Genomic DNA, 14,863 nt, shown 5'->3' with positions numbered 1-14,863 from the left:
AACCATAAAGCTTCTAGAAAAACGTATCAGAGAACATTTTCAAGGCCATGGAATAGGTAAAGATTTCTTGGACAGGACACAAAAAGCATTAACCCATTGATAAACTGCATTTCAAAAATTTAAAGAATTTCTGCTCATTAAAAGACTCCACTAAAAAAATAAACAGGTAAGCCACAGATTAGCAAAAAATATTTGCCAAACATATACGTAACAAAGGACTTTTATGCAGAAGAAATCCTACAAATCAATGATGAAAAAATGAACAACTTGATTTTTTTTAAATGTCAAAGGACTTTGATTGCTTCACACAAAAGACACAGGAAAAGCCAATAAGCACATGAAAAGGTACTCCATATCATTAGTTTACCAGGCATGTGCAAACTAAAACCACTGCTGAGATACTCAAAATACTTGCTAGAATGGCAAAGAAAAAAAAAAAGACTGACGATCCCAAACTCTGGAGAGGATATGGAGCAAATAGAACTCTCATACATTGTTGGTGGCAGGGTAAAATAGTACAGTCGCTTTGGAAAACTGACATTTTCTTCTAAAGTTAAACATATATCAACTCAATGACACAGCAACTCCACTCGTAGATATTTACCCAAGAAAATGAAAACATACGTCCACAAAAAACTTTCTCAGCAGTCCTAATTCATCTTGGCCCCAAATTGGTAATAAACCCAAATGTTTATGAATGAGATTAGATAAACAAATTATGGTATAGGCATACAATGAAATACAGAAAAGCAGTAAAAATGAATGAACTATTAATATATGCAACAACATGTGTGAATCTTAAAAATATTATGTTGAGTGAAAGATGTTAGGCGCACACACCAAAAAACCCCCCATACTGTAGGATTCCATTTATTTGAGGTACAGGAACAGGCAAACCTTACTTATTAATGACAGTAGTTAGAAGCGGTAGCGTGGTGGTTGGCAGGTTGGGGTGTGGAGCAGGGAGGTGTGGAACCGACCAGAAAGGGGCACCAGGAAACGAATGATGGTGGAAATACTCTATATCTTGTGTTGCATTGTGGTTACATGGGGATATATCTGTCACAACTCATCAAACTGAATACTTAGCATCTGTTCATTTAATTGTATGTAAATTATACCTCAATTTTTAACCACCATTAAGTGGTGTCTGAGGGTATAGAACAACCTACTTGCACCCTGCGGATTTCATCTATAATCAAATTTAATGGACATGTGTGAATTAAAAGTCTCTTTCCTTTAAAACAAAACAAAAACTGTGTAAGCATACTTTTGGTACCAATACAGTTGGCCCTCCGTATCTAAGCATCCTCAGATTCAACCAATCATGGATCTAAGATATTAAAAAAACCAGAATGTTTCAAAACATAAAACTAGAATTTGCTGCACACTAGTGACTGTTTACATGGTTTTACATTGTATTAACAACTATTTACATAGCATTTACATTGTATTAGGTATTATAAGTAATCTAGAGATGATATAAAGCATATGAGAGGATGTATGTTATATGCCATTTTATATAAGGGACTTGAGCATGCGTGTATTTTGGTATCCATAGGGGTCCTGGAACCACACCACCACCCCCGCCCGTGCGCGCGCGCGCACACACACACACACAGAGATACCAAGGGATGACTATATGGAGACTATGGCTGAAGCCAAGCTAAGGCCAATGATCTACTAAGTCTCGGCACTTGCTGAGGATCTGAAGATGGCACTTTTCCCTAGCCAACATCACACTGGATGAGCTGCTGAGCTGTGGGTGTTAGGCAAGTCCTCACCACTCACGAACAACTCATACTAAGGAAGTGAGGGTTCAGAAAGGAGTTCTTCTCCGGTATCGCTGTAGGCAGGTGAAGGTAATGATGGCTATAAGTGAGAAATAACGTGTAACAGTTTGTGGTTGTAGCTGTACAGGTTGCGCAATAAGGTTAGCACACCACAAGGGTGGCTAGCTCAGCTCCCACCCCCCCACGCCCCATAACCAGCCCACAGCTGGAACTCCCCAGCAGCAGCAGCCTTTGAGAGCTGTGCACCCTTAGGGCATCCCTCCTCAGACTTCGCTGCAGGCCTCTGGCCCCTCAGACACATTCCAAGGGGCCAGTATCAAGGGGCTTGTTTGGGAATTAGATTTTTCTGAGGATGAATTTTTTCAGTAATTGTATCTTAATATAAAATACGCTAAAATAAAGCATTGTGGCCAGTGATGAGGCCAGGACCCTAGTTATTGAGTTGGGCCCTCAATCAATCTTCCTATCTTTCTTCCTTTCTTCCTTCCTTCCCTTCCCTTCCCTTCCTTCCTTCCTTCCTCCCTCCCTCCCTCCCTATTTATGTATTTATTTATTTATTTATCATGCCATGTGGTTTGCCGGATCTTAGTTCTCCAACCAGGGATTGAACCCATGCCCTCCATGTTGAAAGCACAGAATCCTAACCACTGGACAGCCAGGGAATTCCCCAATCTATTTTTTTTAATTAATTAATTTTTATTTTTGGCTGCGTTGGGTCTTTGTTGCTGCGCACGGGCTTTCTCTAGTTATGGTAAGCAGGGGTTACTCTTCATTGCAGCGCATGAGCTTCTCATTGTGGTGGCTTCTCTTGTTGCGGAGCACGGGCTCTAGGCGCACGGGCTTCAGCAGTTGTGGCACGTGGGCTCAGTAGTTGTGGCACACGGGCTTAGCTGCTCCACGACATGTGGGATCTTCCCAGACCAGGGCTCGAACCCATGTCTCCTGCATTGGTAGGCGGATTCTGAACCACTAAGACACTAGGGAAGTCCCCCAATTTATTTTTAAAACAGATTGTGACATTAGCTGTGTTTCTTCCTACCTCTCTGGCCATTTCTCTGCTAGTTTCTCCTGATAATGACTGTGGTAACCATTGCTCCTGGCTCATGACTGATGATCCTATTCGGTCTCATGGCTTTAAATACTATCTGTTCTCTGACAACTCCCAAAGTTATCAGCCAGGTCCTCTTCCTTGAGCTCCAGGCTAGTATAAACAACCACCTATCTGATGTACATTTCGACTTGGTGTCCAGAACTAAAGTGATGTTTCTCCCCACCAAACTCTCTCTTCCCACAGTGGCTTCATCTCAGGAACTGGTAACACAAATTTTCCAACTGTTCAAATCAAAACCTTGGAGTAGGGGCTTCCCTGGTGGCGCAGTGGTTGAGAGTCCGCCTGCCGATGCAGGGGACACGGGTTCGTGCCCCGGTCCAGGAGGATCCCACATGCCGCTGAGCGGCTGGGTCTGTGGGCCATGGCAGTTGAGCCTGTGCGTCCGGAGCCTGTGCTCCGCAACGGGAGAGGCCACAACAGTGAGAGGCCAACATACCGCAAAAAAAAAAAAAAAAAAAAAAAAAAAAAACCTTGGAGTAGTCTTTGATCCTTCTTCTTCTCTCACACTTCTCACCTGATCCATAAAAACAAGTTTTGCTGGCTCTCTACCTTCAAAACACATCCTGTATTCAAGCACTTCCTACGACTCTATTGCCACCACCTTAGTTCAAGTCACTATCACCTCTCTCCAGTGTTACTATGACAGCCCACCTGATCTCCCAGATTCTACCCTGCCCCTTCCCATGCTGCATCCCCAATCTATTGTCAACAAAGCACTGTGAGTGACGCAATTAAAATGTAAGTCAGATCAAGCCACTCCCCTGCCCGAAGGTGCCACAAGCGTCCCATCTCTCTTATAATAAAAGCCAAGGTTCTTCCCCTGACCTACAAAAGGCCCTATGTGATCTGTCTGCACCCTATCCTCTTTCTGACCTTATACCCAATTTCTCTTCCCCTTGCTCACTCTGCTCCAGCCACAGTGGTTCACTGCTGTATGTATCTCAAACATACCAGGTATGTCTCTGTCTCAGGGCCTTTGCGCTGGCAGCTCCCTCTACTGTACAGATGATATTAATTTGGCTTACTCACTCCCTCACTTCCTTCAGGTCTCTACTCAAATGCCATCTTATCAGAAACAGGTTTATCTTACCATTGTTGGTCTCATCCTACCACCCCTGCTAGAACGCATGCTCCTTGAGGAAAGGGAATTTTTTGTCTGTTTTGTTCACTGCTGTACCCCCAAGTTCCTAGAACAAGGCCTGATATGTAGTGGGTGCTCAGTAAATATTTGCTGGAAAAAAATGAAAGATTTCAGACCTTGCTTCAGCATAGTTAATCAATAAACAAAGATGTATATACTGAACTCATCAAAACTGTATATAATTCTGTATGATCTTGGGATATGTTCACAAATGTAAAAAAGAGAGTACTTACGTTGTTAATTAAATAGTCTGGGGCAGGATTTGGTTTAATGGTTTAGGAAAGAAAGCATCATAGAATAGCTCTGTCTGCCAACTGGGATTAGGAAAATGAGCTGATGCTCTCAGTCTTAAGCTACAACTTGACCTGTCAAGAGGGGCCCTCACCCAGAACTGTCTCTCCAACTACCACCACTCCTCTACATGACATGACTCAAGCTTATCAGTTAGCTCAGACCCCTTGTAGTCAAGTTTCCTCTCTCTAACAGAGAAGCACACTGTAAATCAAGCCTTGGGACTTCCCGGGTGGCACACAGTGGTTAAGAATCTGCCTGCCGGGCTTCCCTGGTGGCACAGTGGTTGAGAGTCCGCCTGACGATGCAGGGGACACGGGTTTGTGCCACGGTCCGGGAAGATCCCACATGCCGTGGAGCGGCTGGGCCTGTGAGCCATGGCTGCTGAGCCTGTGAGCCCGGAGCCTGTGCTGCACAACAGGAGAGGCCACAACAGTGAGAGGCCCGAGTACCGCCAAAAAAAAAAAAAAAGAATCTGCCTGCCAATGCAGCGGACACGGGTTTGAGCCCTGGTCCAGGAAGATCCCACATGCCGTGGAGCAACTAACTCCGTGAGCCACAACTAGTGAAGCCCGCGTGCCTAGAGCCCATGCTCCGAAACAAGAGAAGCCACCGCAATGAGAAGCCCACGCACCGCAACGAAGAGTAGCCCCCATTTGCCGCAACTAGAGAAAGCCCGTGTGCAGCAACAAACACGCAACGCAGCCATAAATAAATACATAAATAAATAAGTTAAGGGCCTTCCTGGTGGCGCAGTGGTTGAGAGTCCGCCTGCCGATGCAGGGGACACGGGTTCGTGCCCCGGTCCGGGAAGATCCCACATGCCGCGGAGTGGTTGGGCCTGTGAGCCATGGCCGCTGAACCTGCGCGTCCAGAGCCTGTGCTCCGGAACAGGAGAGGTCAAAACAGTGAGAGGTCCGCGTACCGCAAAAAAAAAAAATAATAATAATAAGTTAAGTAAGTAAGTAAATAAATAATCAATCGAGGCTTGCAGGACCACAGTGATCCAGCACTTAGGGGCTATGTTCAGTCAAATGCCAATAGACAATCGTGAAGGGAAAGTAAGTGATAGTGGACTCAAACAAGTGATAGTGATTCAAACCTAACCAGTTCCTAAGGAACCACTCTGGCTGTAGTGAAGCCTTCCTGCCCCCACAGCCAGTCCATCCCTACAACCCATCAATTGGACATCTTAATGCCCCTTGAATTCATCCACTGCTCTGGTTCCCTGAACAGACATCGAGCGAGTCTCGATGGAAATGGACCTGACCATTTCCTTCCCCAGCCTCTAAGTGACCCTAAGATAAAGCCCAAATTCCTTCATGGGCTCTCCCCAGTGTGGGTTGGGCCTTTCCCCATCTCTCCACCTTACCACTTTCCCCTTTACACTGCACTCAGCATGCTAGCAGCTACCAAATCTAACTCTTTCAGTCCTGCTCTGAGATTCTGGTCCAAACTGTTTGCTCTGCCTGAAACAACCTTTTCTTATTTCCTCAGGATAACTCCTTCTCAGATCTGTTAGGTCTCCAGTTAAACATCACTTCTTCAGAAAAGCTGTGCCTGAGCTTTGGCTTTCACAGTGCCCGTCACACTTCACTGGGATCTGTCATGATGTCAAGAGGTTGCCTATCTCACACTTTGCTGTCACCAGGACAGAGCAGTGTCTGAAGCTGAGTAGGTGCTGCTGCGTAATGATTGAGGAATGAGCATATGAATGAATAAGTACGAGAACAGATGAATCAAGAAGTCAGGTCAAAGCCTTTGTGGTAGCTGCACTGACTAGAAGGCAACAGTTTTTCCTGCTCAAGTTATTCTTTTCCTTCCTATTTTATTTTTTTTTTAAGATTTAATTCTATTTATTTTTGGCTGTGTTGGGTCTTTGTTGCTGCGCGCCGGCTTTCTCTAGTTGTGGCGAGCTGGGGCTACTCTTTGTTGGAGTGCTCAGGCTTCTCCTTGCAGTGGCTTCTCTTGTTGAGGAGCACGGGCTCTAGAAGCGCTGGCCTCAGTAGTTGCGGCACACAGGCTTAGTTGCTCCACGGCATGTGGGATCTTCCCAGACCAGGGATCGAACCCATGTCCCCTGCACTGGCAGGCGAATTCTTATCCACTGTGCCACCAGCGAAGTCCCCCCTTCCTATTTTAAATAAAGTATGTTCTAAAATCTTGAAGAATATAAGCTTCTTTGTTGTTGTTTTTTTTGGCCACACCACAGGGCTTGCAGGATCTTAGTTCCCTGCCCAGGGATTGAACCCAAGCCCCGGCAGTGAAAGCGCCGAGTCCTAACCACTGGACCACCAGCGAATACCCTGAATATAAGCTTCTCTGAATGATGCTCCAGAACTGATACGTGGAACATTACCATAGGAGGGGGGTGCCATGACGCAACATCCAGTTGCAAAGGGATCTATAACATAAGAGCATAATTCTTGAGCGTGGTAAAGGAGATAAAATTAACATGTAAAGGTCGATTTTAAGCTCAATCCTCCTTTTGCAAAACCCAGGAAACTGGTGGGAAGTAAGTAGCCTTCCATGTGGCCTTCAACATCAGTCATGTACCAAGAACAAATTAGAAAGGTATGTCTAACTGTCCCCCAGCCCTCCTTTGGGCCTCCCAACACCTGGAATTGAGCCACTGTGGTAGACAGGCTGCCACTGGGTGGAGAGCAGTGCTGGACCCAAGAGGGAAGACAACCACACCTCATCACCCGAGCCTGAGCAGGAACCAGGGGAAGTATGCAGCTTGAGTTCTGAACTGCATGTTCACAGCAGAGGGACTACCTGCAGTTCAGTTAGAGCTCCCCATGAACCAGCTTGTACTTATAGTCTGAAAGGGTAACACTGCTTTCTGATAAATGTGAAAGTGTTTCTTTACCTACATGAATGTTTCCATTGAAAAATAAAAGCCAAACAAAACAAACAGGCATTGAGTTTTACACGAGTTATGACAAATACTTTGGTCCCTGGGTTTCAACGATCCAAAGGCTCTGTGGCAAGGTTTAGTTTTTCTATGATTTATTTATTTTAGTGTATTACACTGACTCAATGACATAGAGATCGCTGCCTTCTCACTGACAGCAAAAACACAAACAGGACCAAGGAAAGAAATGCTATTCCCCCATTTCTACAAGCTGACACGGAGGTAAACTGTTAGGGAGCCACCAGAGAGCAGGAGCGCATACCCAGCCCTAGCCAAAGATGCCAGTTCCCCATCTCTGCACTACCCTCCACACAGTGTCCTAGGAGGGACACTAATCAAAGGCCTAATGACCTGTCTAATGAGGTGTAACTACACAATGTACAAAAGGGTCAGCTAAACTGGGTCATAAAGGAGAAGTAAATTTAACACCCACAGAGGTATCTGGATAATTATTAGATCTGAAAGTTAGTTTCAGCTGATGATTACAGTAAGAAAAAGTACTTATCTACCAGCTGTATTAATTCTTTATTGCTTTTGAAAGTTTGGCAATAATAAGATTATTTTTTCAAAGATTGCCTTAACAGTGAGTTCTAGACTGACATCAACCTGAAAATTCCATCCTCAGCCCTACTCTCTCACAGAGCAATTTTATCTAATCCTTCAACTTCACTCTGACCTCCATGCAAACGTCCTTAACTGGCTCTATACTTCTAAGTGTCTTCTGGTAATCCCACCCGAGAGACCTACCAGCTTCTCCCAACCCCAAATCATCTTTCCTCTCCTTCTCCTGTGGTCCCTCACTCCACTTAATGGTACAATATCCAGTCACCAGAGTTCTTTCCTCATTCGTTCCCTAATATTTGTAAGGGCAACAATGAGTCAGGCATTATGCCAGAAGGTGGGGCACAGAGCAGTGATCCAGACAGGTCAGGTTCCTGGAGCTTAGTTTCCATTTCTTGCTACACCCACTGCTGAATACCAAGGAATAATTTGACAGAGGAACACAATGAGTGGCAGGCATGTGACAGAGACTCTGCCTTTGCTGAGGTGAAGCACACTTGGCTGTGATGCATGTGAAGCAGCCAACTGTAGAGTGAGGTATATTACATACTTTGGTTTTACCTGTAATCCCAAGAAGAGGATGAGTTTTTAATTATAATAATAAAACATTTTTTCAATGTGCAAACCTAATTTACTAAGGTTTCCTTTGTGTTTTCCACATTCTATATGGATACAAGCATCCTGTCGCTGTGAAAATGGCTATTTCTATGGCAGCAAGAGACACTTTAGGGAATTACCTACCTGCCTTCCTTCAGATTTTGGGTGTAGGATGTTCTGAGGGCACCCCAGAACACAACAACCCTGACCGGTGTTCTCTAACTCTGTTATATGGCCTCTGGTCACCAGGAAGGTTGAGTAGTTCTCCAGTGACTGGACATGCCTGGTGCCCTTCACAAACATCTCGACTTGTATGCGGAAAACTGCTTACCAACTAGGCCATGATCATGCTCAGCTGTGTTAAACCTGAGATGTAAAATAATCTAATCTCAGGACAGTCTTTGTCATAACACCCCCTTTTTCCTGTTTTCCTTTTGGTTAATGTGTAATGAAGGAGGCCGGTTATAAAATACAGGATATGGGATATGCCCACCTGAAAATAGCCATTCATTTTAGTATTTTAGAATTTTCTGAGTATTGTTTAAATGATGCTCAATGTCTTACCTCACTATTGAGACTCTAAGCTCTTTCAGGACCAAGACTGTATTAAGGAGATAACAGGTCCCTAAAACTTAACACTTCAAGGTATTTGGTAACACTCCTATAACAATTTGGAAATTACTTGAAGGCATTTAAATGTTCTTTGGACAACAATCTAAGCATATCAGGAATATTAAGCAGTGAAGGAAGGAGAAACAAAGACAATAATTTTAAAAGAATAACCACTATGATCAGGAGCAAGCCTTCGGTCGGGGGAACCAAAACAGCCGTTTAAGCACAATGATTTAGCTTCGAAAATAAGATCAGATAAGAAATACTATGTTCAATCATTTTCCCCATTGCTTCAAAAAGCAAGCTATGTCCCCTTAGCACCTGGCACAGGAATATGAGTGCAAAAGGCTGAAAAGTAACAGGAAGTACAGCTGATCTCTCTACCATCCCCCATTTCCCTAACAATGAGAGGATGCCTGGATGACAAATACACATCTCACAGGCTCCCAGAGCCACCCCCAGAGAGGCCCCTCTGAGATGATAACCATTTCCTAGCAGGAACCACCACCAAGCTGCAGAAACCATTAACCACGTGGAACATCCTAAAATGTGCTTTGCGATGCTATAATACATAAACCATCCATCAACAAGCACCAAAAGAGACCCTAAGAGTCAAAACTATTCATCAACGAGCACCAAAAGAAATAGCAGTCTTAGAAAGCAGCATAAGATCTGTACAGTCACCTTTCAAATACATACATGTAAATTCATTATCCTAGGTAACTGCACTACTGTTTGGTTCATGACACCTGAGTTAGGAAACATCAGTGCTGCCCCGTCCCTGCCACCGTTCTCCCTCCACCACTTTTAATACAATCAGAGAGCAAGAAGGGGTGAAGGCTCGCAGAGAGAAAACAAGTTCAGTATCATTCTTTACACAAACAAGAAACTTTCAGGAGGGGTTTGTTGGTTTGTTTGTTTTAATATTTACTCATAGAAAATTACTATGTGTTCTTTTTATGTTCCTTTTTGCTAAGTTTTTACATCTGTTTGATGTACTTGTAATCAAACTGTATTTACAACTTTGTATCCTGATTTTTTTTCACTTACTATTTTGACATGCATTTTTCATGTTGTCACAGACAGTTTTTAAGGGTTACGTGGTATTTTACTGACTACATGAACCAGCTTTTCCTTTCTCTAGTGTTAGGCACCTATGTCATTTTCCAATTTTCTGTTATAACCATTATACAGGTTAAGAAATTATGGCCCAGAAATTACATGATTTGCCTAACATTATCATTCTAAGCAAAATATAATCATGAAAGTAAATAATAAAGATTTTGAGGTTGTAAAGTGATATGGTAAATCTCAAAGCCAAGTAGAAGCGTTTCCGGTTGTGTTTTGGGATTATCTATCCTCATGAGAAATTGAGCTGACAGTTTGAGAGGAGCAGAGTTATCCCAGGCCAGAAAGGAAGACTGTGCTCAGTACTTAGTTCCCATTCCTCAAAGCCTTCGTTCCTAATCTTTCATAGTAGAAGACAGATAGGAACCATTACAGAAGCAGCTTCTGGGAATGGCTCTGAGAGGTGGTGGGGAGACTGAGGTATCCCCACAGCAATTCCTGGCAATCCTGGGTCCCAAAGAGTGTGGCATTTTGTCACTGGCAACCTTGAAAACTGACAGTACCTAGGACAAAGGCACTACTTGCAATTCCCCTTCTAAGAGCAGGAACTAAAGAACACGTGTTAAGGGTAGGGTTTGAGTGTATTTAAGTAATGCAGGAACATTCACCTCTCCCTTCTTAATGTTTAATCCTATTTTCTAAGTGTTCATTCCCATCATCATGAAAAAGAAATACTTACTCCATTTCTCATTTCCTTTGTCTCGGTTTAAAGACATGGTACTTTAATGAGCTCATTCTTGACCTAATGGCTAATTCATAAGTGAATGTTAGTGTGCTGGGAAGTCTTACTGTTTTCATGTTTTTCTCAGCATCTTTTATCATTCTGATTTTCATGAGCCCAATCTTATTTCAACTATCTTTCATTCCCCACTCTTAAAAACACCTGACATCTAAATTTTCAAGTAATTCGGACTTTCAGGCTGTCCTGAAGTTTACTAATACAAAGCTGCTTTTATTTGTATGTAAGAAAAATAATGTCCTATTACTATACTGTAAACGAATTCTCAAATATAGCAAAACAACCAATTTTTTTCTAGACACTGTCCAATTCTAATAGTGGATTTATCCTAGAACTGGACCTCCTATTATAAAAACATACAGGTGACTTGTTAGGCATCAGAAGGGCTCTTCTGCTTCTGAGTGAGTGGTCGCTGATTCCTGTGTTTTCCGAACACCAACTCTGTATTACAACTTCCTACATGAGATCACGCTGTGTCCCCATTTTATTTCTCCACTTATTGTACAACTAGAAAAGCAGTTCAGTGAAAGTAAATCCTGCTAGCATTACTGGTTTATCTGGTAAGTTGGCCTGTTAAATACTGTTGATTACTTTACTACAGGCCAGGTTTGATAACTGCGCTCAGCTGTCCCAGAAAATGGAATGGATGTTAAGTAATTATTTGTCAAAGGTTTCATTGCCATAGCAATTAAGAAACACTTTGAAAGTGTGCACATCTTTCTCCTCTGAAAACAAGTGCCTTTCTGATTAGAGGGGCAAAAATAATGCACACAAATCCATGGGGCACACTCACCACATTTAAGCATTATCTTCTCCAAATGCTCATTCAAGGAAGTATTTGCACTGACATTCAAAGCACCCTCCCACCCCCTATCCAGGGCCACAGATGGTAATTGCTCCCTTCCATCTACTTTGATTTTGGCCTACATGTCTGTCTTCTATCTGGGCCAATGCTAAAGTAATGAGGGTTTCTACACAGAATACAATAATTTTCATAAAGCTTTTCTGACAGGATTTGGTTAACAGTGCCAACGTTCCCCCACAGATTACGTATCCTTCTGATAATACCCCATTATTTTTTGAGGTATTTATACAAATATTTCCAGAGATGGAAGAAAAGTCAATAAAATGCAAAGCCGCAATTGCTACAGTTATGGACACAGGAAGAACAAAGCTTTCTTCCTTAAACTAATTTTACCTCTTAACATCATCATACTTTCAATGCATCTTCTTTTATCACTCTGAGGGGTAAAAAAAAACAACCCCGCGGCAAAGTCAAATACACAGTGATAATTAGTTTTATCAAGCTAACAACAAACTGACTTCGATGATTAGAGACCATCTTTTAAAAATCACACACTTCTTTTCCCTATATTACAAACATTTATGTCTTTTGGGGGAGTACTTATTTTTTCATTGCTAATCCTTATATTACTATAGAAATCACATATTTGCATTTTCCCAACAAATAAAAATAACAGATCAGATCCAGACCAATCATTCCATAGGAAAGGTATATAACAACCAGGTGGTAAGAGAAAGTCTCTCACAATAGAATCTTTAACTGTAAAATGGTGGGGGTGGGGTTGGTGTCTACCAATACTACTGTCTGCTGAAAATTTTCAGCTCTTGGTACAGATAAATTCTCTAAACTCCTAGTCCAAAAGCACTAACTTTTCCACATTTTCTGTAAAATGGATGGCCTTAAAATTCTTGTTCCCTGGTGTAGCTTTTCAGAAGGAAATGAGTTTCCTTATCAAGAATGTATCTAGGGGTTTTCTGGTGGCCCAGTGGTTGAGAATCCGCCTGCCAATGCAGGGGACAAGGGTTCGATCCCTGGTCCTGGAAGATCCCACATGCCGCGGAGCAACTAAGCCCATGCGCCACAACTACTGAGCCTGCGCTCTAGAGCCCATGAGCCACAACTACTGAGCCCACGTGCCACAACTATTGAAGCCTGTGCACCTAGAGCCCGTGCTCCGCAACAAGAGAAGCCACCGCAATGAGAAGCCCGCCTACCACAACGAAGAGGAGCCCCTGCTCTCTGCAACTAGAGAAAGCCCGCGCCCAGCAACGAAGACCCAACGGCAGCCAAAAATAATAAGAATGTATCTAGATTTCCTGACTACCATCTTCTCCATAGCTCTCCACATCACAATAAAGCATTAAGTGTCTTTTCTAATTTAAACAGTTGTCCCGTTCACCTGAAGATCACAGACTCAGGGCTCTTCCTTCTGAGACCTCTGTGCCCCATAGCTTACAAAGGTCCTCTGCCCTGTGCAACCAGTTTCTGGATACTAAAAGCCACCTACTTCCTTCCTCGTGTGTCTTGCCCTCAGCATGACACTGTGGGAACAATGAACAAAAATAAGGTTTATAACCTTCCTTGGTATCTACCCAAGGCAGCTTTAAACTTTTCTACTCCTGTCTTGTTCTTTACATGCTGCTGTAAACTCTTCACACCACCATTCACAAGTCCTGATCTCCCGGCCCCGTCTTCCTCCCTCACCATTCATCTGATAATGCCTTGAGAATACTTCACCTCACCTTTTGCCTTCGCCAAGTCCATCTACTTCCTTCTTGAGCTTCAAAGGTAGGCCAGGCCCAGGGAGATCTGGCCAGTGGACACTCCGGGACTGGCAGAGCCACCGCACCTTCTGGAGTGTCCCTTCTCCCACCTACCACCTGAACGCTCTTTTCTTAAAGATTTATCCCCCAAAAGTACCATCTCATTCTGAAAGACGATGGACCAGCTACCCCACGAGCCCTTTGTCTGAGGTTCCCATACCTCACATTCTTATCCACAAAGCGTCGGTCCTCACACAGGTAGGGGGTTCTGCTCGGCACAGGGCGGGGGAGCCTAGGTTTTCGCGTCCGGTAAAGGGATGGGTTATGGCCGAGGTCCTTCCAGGAGCCAAAATTCTAAAATTCTATGACCAAACTTGCAGGTCCTATTTCTGAGGCGGGAGGACGAACTCTGGGGCGACCCCCGAACTCCGAGCCCGCGCTGGCTGTTAGAACGGCCCCCTCCAGCCCCAGCTCTGCGTATCCCCGCCTCCGACCTCGGGCGCCGGGCCGCGGAGGAGGCCCGGCAGGCGCCCGCTCGCCGCCGCGCCATGCCCTTCTTCATCCTCACCCGCCGTCGCCGGCCGCCTCTCACCTGGCAAGCTGGCATGCCCCGCCCTGCGCCGCACCGGAGACCAAGGGTCTGGACGGGCCTCGGCGGCTACCAGCCCTCCTTGAGGGAGGCTGGCGGGGACGCACGGGCCCCAGAATCTAGCTCGCAGCCACCGGGAACGCGCCGCCTGGTTTCTAAGGAACCAGGTTCTGGAAAGGGAGGGGCGGGACGGCGGGAGGTCTGCGCATGCTCCCTGACGGCGGTGGACCACGGCAGGGAGGGGCCGTGGCCGAGAGCTGCGCATGCTCGCTGGTTGGGGGCGGAGGTTAAGCAGTCTGGCTGGAAGCCCTGGTCATTCGTTTCCGGCGGTGGAGGCGGCAGACGGAGAGGTTTCCCAGCCTAGGCTTCTTTCCGGTCCGTCGCCCGGCAGCAAGAGCGAGGAGGTTCTGAGTAGTGTGGTGGGCATTGGTTGTCCCAGAAAAAAGGAAGGTCTGCTGCTGGATAACGATGTATCTTTGCAGAACGACAGTTCTCTCGAATTCGCCGGACTTCGCGGCTTTCTGACTCCTAATGACTCGCTTTTTCGTGCCTGTCTGGGGTCCTCTTCTGGATGTTCTTTGGTTGTTCCTTACATGTCAGTGCTTTTCAAGACTGTGACCTCAGTCCTCCTGGTCTCTTTACTGGAACCTGTTTCCCCCCAGATAAATACCACTTTGTAACGAGAGTACCCTTTGTTTCACCAACTGTCCGCTAGAGCAGCGAAATAAACCGGTAAGCCTTAGTGTAAAACAGGCTATGTTGGAAATGTGTCTGGAGGTAAATGAATTTACTGTGGCTTTACTTATGGAACCAGGA

The 14,863-nt window shown here is 44.7% G+C and overlaps 1 protein-coding gene across 2 annotated transcripts in view; it reads right to left on the bottom strand.

Annotated features, from left to right (window-relative positions):
• Window positions 1-14,256, bottom strand: part of GFOD2 (Gfo/Idh/MocA-like oxidoreductase domain containing 2) — a 37,284-nt gene extending 23,028 nt beyond the window's left edge. Inside the window, exon 1 of one of the 2 annotated variants that reach the window (XM_007457268.1) lies at window positions 14,051-14,256. The gene's annotated coding sequence lies outside the window, so the exon portion shown is untranslated. The remainder of the gene's footprint in view (window positions 1-14,050) is intronic. The other variant, XM_007457269.1, reaches the window with a different exon arrangement.
• Between the last annotated feature and the right edge of the window lie 607 nt (window positions 14,257-14,863).

Source organism: Lipotes vexillifer, unplaced genomic scaffold, assembly GCF_000442215.2.
Source record: "Lipotes vexillifer unplaced genomic scaffold, Lipotes_vexillifer_v1.1 scaffold504, whole genome shotgun sequence".
NCBI classification, from domain to species: Eukaryota; Metazoa; Chordata; class Mammalia; order Artiodactyla; family Lipotidae; genus Lipotes; species Lipotes vexillifer.
The sequence above is the reverse complement of the archived record's forward strand: the minus strand, read 5'-3'. Positions and strand labels throughout refer to the sequence as shown.